Raw genomic sequence first — 12,234 nt, 5'->3', positions numbered from 1 at the left:
TAGTTGGATAGGTTAACAATATTGCTGGGTGGGTTGAGGGAACCATTGCTGTGGCCCCTTGTGGTATGCAGTAGTTTAGATAGATTAGTGTCCTTTTTCTTTTGTAGAGAAGCAAAGTGTGCGTTGTAAATGGCTTGTCTAGTTTTAGTAAAGTCCAGCCACGAGGAAGTTTGGGTGGAAGGCTGGTTTTTTATGAGAGTCTCCAGTTTTGAGAGCTCCTTCTTAATCTCTCCCTGTTTGCTGGAGAGGATGTTGATCAGGTGATTCCGCAGTTTCTTTGAGAGCGTGTGGCACAAGCTGTCAGCATAGTCTGTGTGGTGTGTAGATTGTAATGGATTTTTTACCTTCAGTCCTTTTGGTACGATGTCCATCTGTTTGCATTTGGAAAGGAAGATGATGTCTGTCTGTATCTGTTCGAGTTTTTTCATGCAGTTGATAGATTTCCACTCCATGCGGCTAAATGCAGTGCCTTGCGTAATGACGGGTTTCAGAGTAGCAGCCGTGTTAGTCTGTATTCGCAAAAAGAAAAGGAGTACAACTCGATCCACCTCATTAACCACCGACACAGGCTAATCGTGCTGCAGAGAGAAGGGAAACCGGGAGCGATTCTTTGCTGTCAGCCATGGAAACAGTGACCCGAGTGCACTGCAGTGAATGTGCTGGGGAAAGCTGGACTTTACAGGCGGGTGGAAATAGCAGATCCGAGAAACGCCTGGAGCCCCCCCCACCCCACTTCTTCCTCCTCCAGGGTGAGGTGTTGAGCGACTCACAGCTCCCCCCAGCACCGTTCCCTTTCAGCAGGGGGTGGCAGCTCCAGCCAGTCAATGGAGGGGAGAGGGCCGAGTGTATCTCTGCACCCTGAGTCCAGCGCAGGCCCTCTCTCTCCCCCACATAGAGAAACTGGCCCTGCTGCAAAGTGACCCCTAAGAACCAGCAACATCCAGGACAGAGGGTTTGGCCCTCAGAGCAGGGAATGTGTCCCCCATGCTGCCGTTAGGCCCCTGGAGGCTCTGGAAACAGGAGGGCTCTGAGTGTAACTCACCCCAAACAGCTGGGGATGTAGCTCAGTGGTAGAGCGCATGCTTCGCATGTATGAGGCCCTGGGTTCGATCCCCAGCATCTCCAAGTTCTCTTTTCACCCTGCTGCTTTGCTCAGGCCCAGCAGGGATGTGGCCCAGCAGGATTTTCAGTCCTGCTCAGTGCGGGGCAGGTGCCCATTGCATGGAAGGTCTGTGGGGGTTTCTGCTCCTCAGTCACCTTGGTACTTTTAAGATTCCCACCCTATGGGTGGCTTGGGACAATGGCGGATGAGAAGGGGGAATCCTCCAGCCCTGGAGGGAAAGGTCCCCTCTGCCCAGACTGAGGGGCAAGGAGACGGAGGGGCAGTCAGTGTTCAGAGAGGAGAGAGGTCAGTGATTTACACCCACCAGGGGACACTGTCTTTTTGAGGCGGGTGCAGCTGGCTTGGGATGGTGCTGACAATGGATAGAAAACAGGCTGGAGTCAATGACAGATGGGACCACAGAAGGGGAAGGCGAAGGGCAGCTCCACAGAAGGTCCTGGGTGCTCAGATGCTCCAGGTCTAGGCACCCTGGCCTGTCCTAGAGAGAGAAAAGACAAAGGGGGCCCAGCCCCCCGACAGTCATCCCATGGACAAGAATCCGGTTGGGATTGGGGTGAAGGTTCCCGCTGGACAAAGAGGAGCTGAAATCCCCCAGCGTCCTGGAATTTAAGCAATGCAAGCTTCAAACCCTGCACGGGTGGGAGCTGAGGGGCACCCGCAGAAGGTTGGGCTGGACAGGGGCGGCAGGCTTGTATAATTTTTGGTGGTGCCCAGAATGGGACCAAGTCCTGCCCCTGCCCCCCCCCCCCCCCCGCCCCACACACCTGCCTAAGGCTCTGGGAGGGAGTTTGGCTGTGGGAGGGAGAGGAGTTGGGCTCTGGGAGAGAGTTTGGGTGCAGGGTCTGGGCTCGGGCAGGGGCTTGGGGATGCGGGAGAGGGTGAGAGGTGTGGCGCTTACCTCGGGCATCTCCCGAAAGTGATCCGCACCCCCCTCTGGCAGTAGCCCCTAGGTGTGTGGGGGGGCTCTGCCCACCGCTGCCCGCAGACACCACCCCAGCAGCTCCCATTGCCACAGATGGCCGAGTCGGCCCTCGGGGCGGGGGCAGCATGTGGAGATCCCCCCACCCCCGGGGCTGCAGGGACGCGCCAGCCGCTTCGGAGACTGGCACGCCACGCGGAGCAAGGGTGGGCGGGAAGCCGCCTCAGCCCCCTTGTGCTGCCGGTGATGGCGGTGGGGGTCCCCGGGCCCTTTTAAATTGCCCGGGGGCGGCAGGTGGGACCCGGGCGGGGCAGGACGCTCCCAAGGGCCTGACGTTGCTTTGCCCAGCCACGAATCTCGGAACAGACCAGCACTGAAATGACGGCAGAACCTAAGGAAGGAAAAGCCTCCGGGTTCGTCTGTGGGCCTTGACGCCGAACGGGAGCCGTAATTCGACTCGCTTTGTGGCTGCGGCCGGTAAAATACCCGGGCAAAGTCGTTCCAGTGACTGTGACACTGGGTTTGAGGACTCTTTGGTCTTATTAAAATGTAATTAGCATGGTACTCTCGTGTTTTTAAAGGTGGCTTCCCCAAGCAATCCCAAGTTGTCCTTCCCACAGCTGGGTGATGGTGAGCAGCAGGGGATCTCCCCAGTCTGTGGGGGAATCTCTCTGGGCCCCACTGTTAGTTCTCCAGCCTTTCTCCCCCTAACCACGCACACCCCTCCCCTCCCCATTATCAATGCTTTACAGCGACCCCTCCCTCCCCTTATGGGATAGAGACTCTCGGTGACAGAGGCTGCCTGGGGCTCCCCTCTGCATGGCCCCAATGGGGAAGGAAAGAGACTGACAGGGGAGAGGAAGGAGACGGGCCGAAGGAGTCAAATGGGGCTAGACGAGAATAGAGGAGATTTTCTTCCTGTTAAAATGGACTGGTGTCTCATTGCTGGAAAGCCACACCTTGAGTGAGGTTTGAACCGGCAGCCTTTCAATTGCCAGGCAAAGGTGGGAACCACAGAGACCGATCACAGCCGACTTCCCCACGCTGTCCAAGGAGCCCCTGCAGTGGTGCAAGTGGTTAGTGCAAAGGGCAATATTGCTGGGGTTGTGAGTTCAAGCCTTCCCTGCAGCCCTGGTTTCTATCACCCCGTGGAGCTTCCCCAGCTTGCTTGTCCTCATTCACATGGAAAGTGCCATGAGAGGAAGGTCTAAAATGGGGACGTTGGTGCAAAGCTTGGGACCCCCTACCCATGCTGGCACTAGCTCCGGGTGGGTTGCTCAGGGGCAGGGATAATTGATTTCGTTGCTGCGGAGAAAGCTGCCAGGACAGGTCTGTGGGCACCAGAGCTCCCCGCTTCTTCCCGCACACGCCAGGCTCCGTCACTCCTGGAGGAGGGTCCTATAAGCACCGAGCCTAAAGCTCTTCCAAGCCTTCTTAGCGCAGTGGGCAGTGTGTCAGTCTCATAATCTGAAGGTCCTGAGTTCAAGCCTCAGAGAGGGCAATGCTTCTTGCTTCCTGCTTCAGATTTTCTAACGGAAATCGTGGAAAAGGGACTAGAGCAGAGTGGTTTCTAGACACCTCCCCATCCATCTAACACACACCCAGAGACTTTTCTAAGGCATTCACTTTTCCTTCTCCTTTATGACTCCGGAAATGCCGATTCCTAGAAGCCCCTTTCCACAGAGCACACAGAGCAAGCTGCGGGCTGCCAGGCTGTTGTGGGCAAGTAGCGAAAGGGATGCACAAAAAATCCAGGAGGGCCATTGCTCCCCATGCTCGCCCCCCAAGCAGCTTGGACTCTTGATGACTGTGATGCTCCAATTCCACCTCCTCCGCATCCTCGACCCCCATTGGAGGCAAGTTCCTTCGACCCCTGTTCATATTCCAGACCCCAGCTGGTGCGGCATCCCTGCCCAACCACTCACCATCTGCCCCCGCTGAACCAGCTGGGGGGCTGCCCCCAGGGGCAGACAGCTTATGCCGCTCCCCTCAGAGCAGCCGCCGCAGCTGTTGGCGGCTAATCCCCACCTAAAGCTCGGGGGAAGATGCTGGGGATCACTTGCTATTTCTTCCATACGTCCAGTCTCACTGTGTTTGAACACATTTCTCCCAAAAACTGATTCACATTTAGAGCCCCTCCCCCCAATTCTGCTTTATGCCTCATTCCTGTGCAGATGTGAACGCAAAGAAACTTTTGGGGACCACTTGCAGCTACTCCCCTGAAGATTTTTTAATTCAATCATTGCTGACTCCTACCCCCGTTCAGAACAGTGGATTTTTTTGCCCAGGAGCTGGGCTAAAAGCAAAATAATGTGCAAAGGTTTGTTACCCCCATGCCCGGTGCTGGAATTCGCTATATTATCCCAGCACAAAGGCCGAACTATGGCACAGAGGTTCCTTTCCCTGCAGAGAAACGCGTTTCCCTGTAAAACCACCCCAGCGGGGAATGGTTAAACCAGCCACGTGGTGGCGCCATCCCTTCAGGGCTGGAGCTGCAGGTTCAGCCCTGCACAGGGGCTCAGTCTACGCTGCAATTAAAAACCCCAGAGCTGGCCTGTGCCAGCTGACTCGGGCTCCCAGGGCTCAGACTATTTAATTGCAGTGTAGATGCTCAAGCTCCGGCTGCAAGCAGAGCTCTGGGTCCCTCCCATCTAGCAGACCCCAGCTGGGATGGAATTTGGGATGGGAGCAGGTTCCCCTGAGCTCACAGGGTCTTTCTGCTCTGAAACCTCCTGCATTCTCAGTAACCGTCTTGTCTGAAATAGAAGCCGCCATCCTGGCAGGGAAAGGAAAGAACAGAAAGCGGAGGAGAGAAAGAGGGAAATCCTCCCCCGCAATCTATCTCCCTTCCACCACCCTCCTTAACTCTCATCCCATGTCACTGGGCTCCCTCTACGCTGCAGCCATGGAGAGGACACCAGGGTTTGGTGTGGTACAGAGCATCAGCCAGGAGATCAGGGAGCGTGTCTCTCCAGTGCTCTCCGTGATCCCCATGCTGGCACCAAGCAGGGTGGAATAGGTGGAGTAACCAGTCTGATCCCAATGCAAAGAGGTGAGGAGCAAGGAGGAGACAGAGCCAGGAGCCACTGAGGGTGGAAGGGAGTTAGGAGCATGTGTGTGGGTGATGATCAGGGGGAGGGATAGCTCAGTGGTTTGCGCATTGGCCTGCTAAACCCAGAGTTGTGAGTTCAATCCTTGAGGGGGCCATTTAGGGATCTGGAGCAAAAATTGGGGATTGGTCCTGCTTTGAGCAGGGGGTTGGATAAGATGATCTCCTGAGGTCCCTTCCAACCCTGATATCCTATGATTGGAGATGCATAGAGATACTGCAGGGGTTGGATAGTGCATTTTCTACATTCCCCAGCTGATAGCAAATAGCTGTGAAATTCCCTGGAAGTTTGTGTGTGTGTGTGTCTCATTCCCCTGTCTCCAAACCAATGGGCAGTCTACATACAGGATAACAACCTACTAGGGCTGCTATGCTATTAGTTAACGTGGCAGACGTCTGTGCAGTGGACCTAAAGGCCCTGCTTTGCTGATCACACACTGGCTGGTCAATACGGCTGATCAGAATGGAATTTCTATTGCTCAATTTTCCTTTCTAAAAAACTAGAGGAAATGCCATATAAAAGTGTCCATCCCCTTTTCTAGATGTAATTTGCTGGGTCTGAGAAGGCAGCCTTTGTCTCATGAGAAGAATCGGCAGTGCTATCGGTCAGTGCTGGATGGGCAATGAGCCCAAATGCTTCTCACTCGGCTTCTCTTCCACAGCAATCTGTCTGCCCTTCTCTTTCCTCATCCAGCCAGCCCCAGACTAGATTGCCTCAGAGACAAACAAGGGCTCTTTGTCCCGTGACAAACCTACAGCTCTTACTGGTCCCAAGAAACCCAACAAGAGGAGGAAAACAAGAGGATTCTGTGCTTGGTTGTTTCCAAGCCCATCTTTAACCATCCCCGCTGCATTGTGAGCCAGGGTTTACATGTGTTTGACCAGGTCTCACAGTCCTGTTACAAGTCTGCCACCGGCGGTGATCCCTCCATTCGAGGATCATCTCTAGCATGGATTTACATGTGGGCCCTGAGAGGACACAGGAGTCCGAGCCTGGAACCACAGAGCCGCCCACAGTAGGTACAGACCTTTCCTGGCAGGTCAGCTGCCCGCTGGGAGAAAGATTTCTTTTTCCTTCCTTTTCTCTCCCTTTTCGGCTTCCAGGGCAAGGCGCTTCTCCTCAAAGCAGGCCACTTGCCTGCGGGAGGATGTGGGGCCGTTGAGGTCAGTTGGTGGCTTGCTCCTCCCAACTTGTGAATAGGTGACCCGTTAGCAAGTGTGAAAAACCAGGACAGGGGGTGGGTGGTAATAGGCACCTATAAAAGACAAAGTCCCAAATATCGGGACTGTCCTTGTATTGTCAGGACATCTGGTCACCCTACTTGGGATGGCCACGGCAGTTTTCTTGAGAGACGCCTTCAGGGCGTGCTAGATGCCTGCGGGTGTTTTCTTTGACCGTGGGCCAGCGGGTAGGCCGGCAGCGACCGCACGGTCCTGACAAGCAGGCGGTCTGGGGCCCAGCGGCAGGGAAAGTCCGAGACGACGGGAGATCCCAACTCGCTGCAGCCGGCACCCGCTTTCACAGCCGTTGGGATCCAACGATCCTCTTCTGCCTGATCCACCACTGAGGACTTGCGGGGGTCGTGCTACATGCCCGCACTGCACTACGCAGCCATTCTGAGATGGAGCAGAGGATTAATCCCAAAGAATGGGGAGGTACAAAAGAGAAAAACGGGCAACCCACCTAGGGGACCCCAGAGACCATGTGACACAAATAGTTCGAAGAGCTTTTAAGACGGAATTAGCAAAAACTAGTAAAGAGCAAAAAAACCCAAAAACCTGTTGTCAGCCTTTGATAAAGTCCTCATCGTGTTTATTTCCTTTGCAAATTCTCTGATGAGAAGTAAGGGCTGAGTTCTGAGACAAGCTCTCCCACACTCAGAGCATCTGTCTCTCTAGGCTGTGTGGACCCTCTGATGTCTCATAAGGTCTGAGCTCCGAGCCAAGATTTTCCCCACACTCACAGCACTCATAAGGTCCCCACACTCACTGCGTGGGTTATTTCTCTCTCCCGTTTGGATTTTGTGCTGGGCTGTGGTTTCCTCAAGGTACTCGTGAGGCCCCCCAGGAATGAATGGAGCTCTTTGTTTTCTCCCTTGGCTTGTTTCTCTGCCTCCTCTCTGGCCTGTGCTGACTCTCACGACCTTCTCTCTGCTCGTGACTCGGGGACACATCCTCCTGAGGTATTTGCAGCAACGCCCTGCATGGTTCCACTTGCTCAGCATCTTCCTGAGGAGGTTTCTTCTCCTCCTCCTCACCCACCATCCCATCACCTGCTGGGATAGAGAGAGACGCCTCAGAAACAGGGGAGAGCAAACCAAAGTAAGTGCTGGAGAAATGGGAATTAGTCAGGAACTGAATTTCCCCAAAGTCTTTCCCACGGGACGGGAGGGGATCAATTCTGCCTGTAAATCCCATCCAAGCACTCAGGGGGAAGGGAGGCCAAGGAGGGAGCTACTGCCAGGTGTCACTCACAAAGGGCAGGACATCATGAGCGACATCTGCCCTGAGGATACAAACCTGCTGGGGACAATCCTGAACACGGAGAGCTCACAAGGTCTCGGTCAGGAATCCCAGCTGTGTCCTTCAGACGCGGACAGGTTTCAAATTGATTTCGTGATTCCTCACCTGTGTGTGCGCCCCTGAGGCTCTCTGTCTCCTCTGAATCAGAGATCTCTGGTTCGTCCTCTTTGTTTCAGACGGGAGATCGCGTCAGGTTTGAAAACCGGGAACTCTGCAGAGGGAAAGGAAATCCGGTGGGTTCGTGGGAGATTTGTCACACACAAAAATTCTAGTATTTTAACCCCAGCCCATTCGGAAGTTGCAATATGCCGGGGCCAGCTCCCCAGAGGCTCAAACGTGTCGGCGGCTCGGCCGAAAGAGGGATTTAACTAACCCCATCTCTGCTGGGAAAACACACCGCCCGACAATCCTCCTCAAAGGGAGGCCTAGAACACGGAGACCGTAACTCCACAGCCTAGAAAGGGAAGATGGCTCCGGGCAAGAAAACCACCTGCTTCTTTCTGAGAAAGAGAGTCCCAGGGAAGTTGGGAACAGCGAGCATGGGCTGGTGGAAGTCAGAGGGTGTATTAGATGTCAGGGAAGCACATCTTGAGGAATCAGGCAAGGGGAGCAGGTGTCACAGGCCGAGCCCACACTCTGCCCCCAGGCTGCTGCCTGCCCGTGCTCTGGGGTCTTCCCTGGCCCCGGGCTGGGGCTGGGTGGGGGGCCCAGGCTGCAGGCAGGGGCTCCAGGGGGATGGAGCCAGTGCTCACGACGCCTGGTGCTCTGGGGCTAGAGGCGCTTGGGTGGCCCAGGGATGGGGGCAGGAGAACAGGCCGAAGGGGCTGGCTGGGCCGGGGGGCTAGCCTCCCCGAGCCGGCGGTTCATGCCCCACACATGGAATTAGGGACTCTAGCAAGTCAGGTGAAATGGGAGGGAGTCTGAAAATCCCCCAGGGTCTGGAGAAGGCTGGGGAATTACATGCTATAATTTAGGAGCAACAGACTCTAGTTCCTCTGGAAAAGGAGAATATAAAAAATATTAAATGGTCAGGAGGATGGCGTGGATTGCACACTCAGCAAGTTTGCGGATGACACTAAACTGGGAGGAGAGATAGATACGCTGGAGGGTAGGGAGAGGATACAGAGGGCCCTAGACAAATGAGAGGATTGGGCCAAAAGAAATCTGAGGAGGTTCAACAAGGACAAGTGCAGAGTCCTGCACTTAGGACGGAAGAATCCCATGCACCGCTACAGACTAGGGACCGAATGGCTAGGCAGCAGTTCTGCAGAAAAGGACCTGGGGTTACAGTGGACGAGGAGCTGGATATGAGTCAACAGTGTGCCCTTGTTGCCAAGAAGGCCAATGGCATTTTGGGGTGTATAAGTAGGGGCATAGCGAGCAGATTGAGGGACGTGATCGTTCCCCTCTATTCAACATTGGTGAGGCCTCATCTGGTGTGCTGTGTCCAGTTTTGGGCCCCACACGACAAGAAGGATGTGGATAAATTGGAGAGAGTCCAGCGGAGGGCGACGAAAATGATTAGGGGGCTGGGGCACATGACTTACGAGGAGAGGCTGAGGGAACTGGCCTTATTTAGTCTGCAGAAGAGAAGAGTGAGGGGGGATTTGATAGCTGCCTTCAACTACCTGAAGCCTTCAACTGCCTGGATGCTCTGGGACTCGAGCACCCACGGGAAAAAAAATAGTGGGGGTGGGGGGGCGCTCAGCACATGCCAGTCACAGCTGTGGGGCGGCCCCAGGGCTGGCCCCTGATCAGCTGTTCGGCAGCTGGCGGGAGGTGCTCCGGGGAGGGCGGAGAGGAGCCAGTGGGGGGCAGGGGGACTTTGGGGGAGGGGGCTGAGAGGAGCAAGTGAAGGGTGGGCGTGGTGGGGGGCTAGGAGGAGGGAGTGGAGCAAGGTGGGAAGAGGCGGGGCATGGGCAGGGCCTCAGGAGAACTGTGTTGGGGCGGGGGGCTTCGGGGTGGAGCACCCACCGGGAAAAATACAAGTCAGTGCCTATGGTTGGGGAGCAGGAAATTTGGGATAACTGGGAGCGAGCAGGGCTGGAAGACGTGGGAAAGGATAAGCCAATATAAGGAGTGAGTGTTTCCGGGGTCCCAGGAGGTGGAGAGGGGTGGGAGGAAGGGGGTGGGTGTATTAGTGAGGGACAGGACAGCTGAGTCTCCATCCCCTTCCTCAGCTCTTTGAGTTCCCCACCCCAATCAGGCCTTGTGCCTTTCTCTCTCCTGGAGTGGACTTCTGCAATTCTCCTAGGCCAGGCCCGGGGCTACAATACCCGACAGATGAACCATTCTTACCCAGCAGGCCAGGCTGAATGCAGACACCTTTGTCAGTCTGCGATCATTTGTGTACGCTCGCAAAACAGCCTTCTTCATGCCAAAGTCGGGTCTATTTTGCAGCCGGACTCAAGGGTAAGAAAAAAAAAGGATTTTCAAATAATCTTCATGCCTGCTTGTCTTACCCTCAATGGTCAGCTAGGCAGGTGTGACCCACGGGGAATTGCGGTGATAGTTTTCTGGTGCCGATGTCTGCCTCGGTTTCCCTCTGTACTTTGCATTGCTCCCCAGGGTGAAAAGCGGGTTGCTCCGCTCTTGGGGCAGGGCTGGAGATTTGAGGTGTGTGTGCCAGGTAGGCAGCTGGGGTGGATCGAATGGATCGTTAAAGGACACGCTGAAGCAGATCAATGCAGAATCCAAAGAGACAAAGTCGCCCCCCATGGCTAGGACATTTCCACATGGCAACAACCAAGGGCGAGGAAAGAGAGTCCCCCACCCTCTCCTCTCAGCCGGGAAGCAGAGCATCGGGCCGAGCTAGAGAAGAAAGGGAAAAGGTGAGAGGCAACTGGGCCCTCACAGAGAGACTGAAATGGATTTCAAACCGGCCTCGCTGGCTACTTGCACTGGCCCCATAGACCAGACCCTGTGGATCGGTGAGAGCAGATCTAACTTCTTCAGACACCCCATTGGGCCCCCCCGGGTCTCCGTCTCTTTCCCCTTGCCAATTACCGCCGATAGCTCCTGCTTTGTCTCATACCAATTGTCAAGGGTTTGCCAAAGGGTGGCTAATTTTGACCCATTCTTCTTCCCTTCCTGCTTGTTTTCCATACAGCCCCCCTATTAAACTGAACCAACATATCCATCCCCACAGCCAGGTCAACATACAGTATTCAACAATATTACAGGGCCGCTCCGACTCCCATCTCAGGGGTTTGGAGCTACCGGGGAGGGCCCTACCCAATTCACGGCCATGAAAAATACATCACGGACGGCGAAATCCCATCTCCCCAGTGAAATCTGGGTCTCGCAGGGGGGCTGTGCTATGGCACCCTTACTTCTGCGCTGCCTTCAGAGCTCGGCTCCTGGCCAGCAGCTGCTGCCCTCCGGCCGCCCAGCTCTGAAGGCAGCGCAGAAGTAAGGGTGGCCATACCGTGGGCCCGCTGCAATAGCCTTGCGACCCTCCCTCCCCCATGACCCTCTTTTGGGTCAGGACCCCCACGGTTACAGCGCCGTGAAACGTAGGATTTCTACATCTGAATCTGTGAAATTCAAGATTTTTAAAAAATGGAGTGGAGGGAAGGTTTGGGGGGGAGCTGGAGCTGCCGGGAGCCTACTCCCATTAACACAGAGTCCCCACAGAGCCCTGGCCGATTTAGGGGCTATGCCCCGTTCTTATTGCTGCCCAGTTTCTCTTTATTCTGTCGACATTTTCAAATATTACCGTTTTCACTCTTCCTCCTCCATTGCTAAGTGGCCACCCCCCCTCCCATCACACTTGCCTCTTCCCTGCCTAATGGGTCACTAGCCACCATTTCTCAGGCCTTCCATTCCTCCCAGCCACAAGATCACCCCTTCCCTGCGAAAAGCGGGCTATCTTGGCCGTGTCCTAGGTTGGGAGTGACTCTGGGGATGCAGAAGATCGTCCTTCGTCCTCCCTATCTGCATCAGCCACAATCTCTCTTGGCTCTTTGAGTCAGACCTGCCTGATGTCACATGGCCCAATTCCTATTCGAATCATAGGAGATCAGGGTTGGAAGGGACCTCAGGAGGTCATCTAGTCCAACCCCTGCTCAAAGCAGGACCAATCCACAACTAAATCATCCCAGCCAGGGCTTTGTCAAGCCTGACCTTAAAAACCTCTAAGGATGGAGATTCGACCACCTCCCTAGGGAGCCCATTCCAGTGCTTCCCCACCCTCCCAGTGAAATAGTGTTTCCGAATATCCAACCTAGACCTCCCCCGCTGCAACTTGAGACCATCACTCCTCGTTCTGTCATCTGCCACCACTGAGAACAGCCGAGCTCCCTCCTCTTTCCAGGTAGTTGAACAATAGTTGAGCCCCAGAGCATCCAGGCAGTCGGCGCCTATGCCCCCAACCCTTTTGCACCCCACTCTCCCAAGCAGTCCTTGCTCCTGCCTCCCAGAAGCTCCGGCCAAAAAGCACCCCTTCCTTCCTTCTCCCTCCCCAAACCCATTTCCTGGAGCACCCACCCTGCCTTTACTTCCACAACCATGTGCAGTTCAAACTGGAGACTGGGAAGCACAAACGCTGAAACAAGCATT

At 55.1% G+C, this 12,234-nt stretch overlaps 1 long non-coding RNA gene and 2 other non-coding genes across 4 annotated transcripts; 2 read left to right on the top strand and 1 right to left on the bottom strand.

Annotated features, from left to right (window-relative positions):
* The first annotated feature begins 1,053 nt into the window (after window positions 1-1,053).
* Window positions 1,054-1,125, top strand: TRNAA-CGC (transfer RNA alanine (anticodon CGC)). The gene has a single exon. It is a non-coding gene; the product is annotated as a tRNA-Ala (tRNA).
* Window positions 1,126-3,470: 2,345 nt separating this feature from the next.
* TRNAM-CAU (transfer RNA methionine (anticodon CAU)) lies at window positions 3,471-3,543 on the top strand. The gene has a single exon. It is a non-coding gene; the product is annotated as a tRNA-Met (tRNA).
* A 3,432-nt stretch (window positions 3,544-6,975) lies between these two features.
* LOC141978992 (uncharacterized) lies at window positions 6,976-10,309 on the bottom strand. 2 transcript variants are annotated; one of them, XR_012636449.1, is made up of 3 exons: window positions 10,137-10,309; window positions 7,780-7,885; window positions 6,976-7,424 (listed from the first exon to the last, which is right to left on the bottom strand). It is a non-coding gene; the product is annotated as an uncharacterized LOC141978992 (long non-coding RNA). The 2 variants fall into 2 exon arrangements; XR_012636448.1 differs by lacking the exon at window positions 10,137-10,309 and adding an exon at window positions 9,973-10,075.
* Between the last annotated feature and the right edge of the window lie 1,925 nt (window positions 10,310-12,234).

The sequence above is a fragment of the Natator depressus genome, chromosome 28, assembly GCF_965152275.1.
Source record: "Natator depressus isolate rNatDep1 chromosome 28, rNatDep2.hap1, whole genome shotgun sequence".
Classification (NCBI taxonomy): Eukaryota; Metazoa; Chordata; order Testudines; family Cheloniidae; genus Natator; species Natator depressus.
This window is presented reverse-complemented; position numbering and strand designations above follow the sequence as displayed.